The following is a 377-nucleotide window of genomic DNA, read 5'->3' as shown; positions in this document are numbered from 1 at the left end:
TGCCTCCTCTAATGCATTGTTCATTGCCTTCTCTTGGTCTGTCATTATGCATTTTGGTTCCTCTACATCCATTGCCTCGACAAATGTGGTTACAATCCATCTAAATAACCCTATTGTCTCGTCCCTTAGGAGTCCAACACCTAACATAACAGATGATCCATGGTTGTCAACCCATATGATTAGTGCAAATGGTAGGCCATACACACTTGTAGAGAAGGTCGTGTCGAAGCACATGTACTTTCCGTGCAAGACGTGGTTCATTTTGCACAACGAGCATGTCCCGAACAGGCTCCGGTGAAAAAACACAAAACTGACCCTTCTCGTCTATCTCTTCTACACGATGGAAGCCTGGTGTTTCTATCTGCTGTTTTGCAAAC

Source organism: Triticum aestivum, chromosome 3D (genome assembly GCF_018294505.1).
Source record: "Triticum aestivum cultivar Chinese Spring chromosome 3D, IWGSC CS RefSeq v2.1, whole genome shotgun sequence".
Lineage (NCBI taxonomy): Eukaryota > Viridiplantae > Streptophyta > Magnoliopsida > Poales > Poaceae > Triticum > Triticum aestivum.
This window is presented reverse-complemented; position numbering follows the sequence as displayed.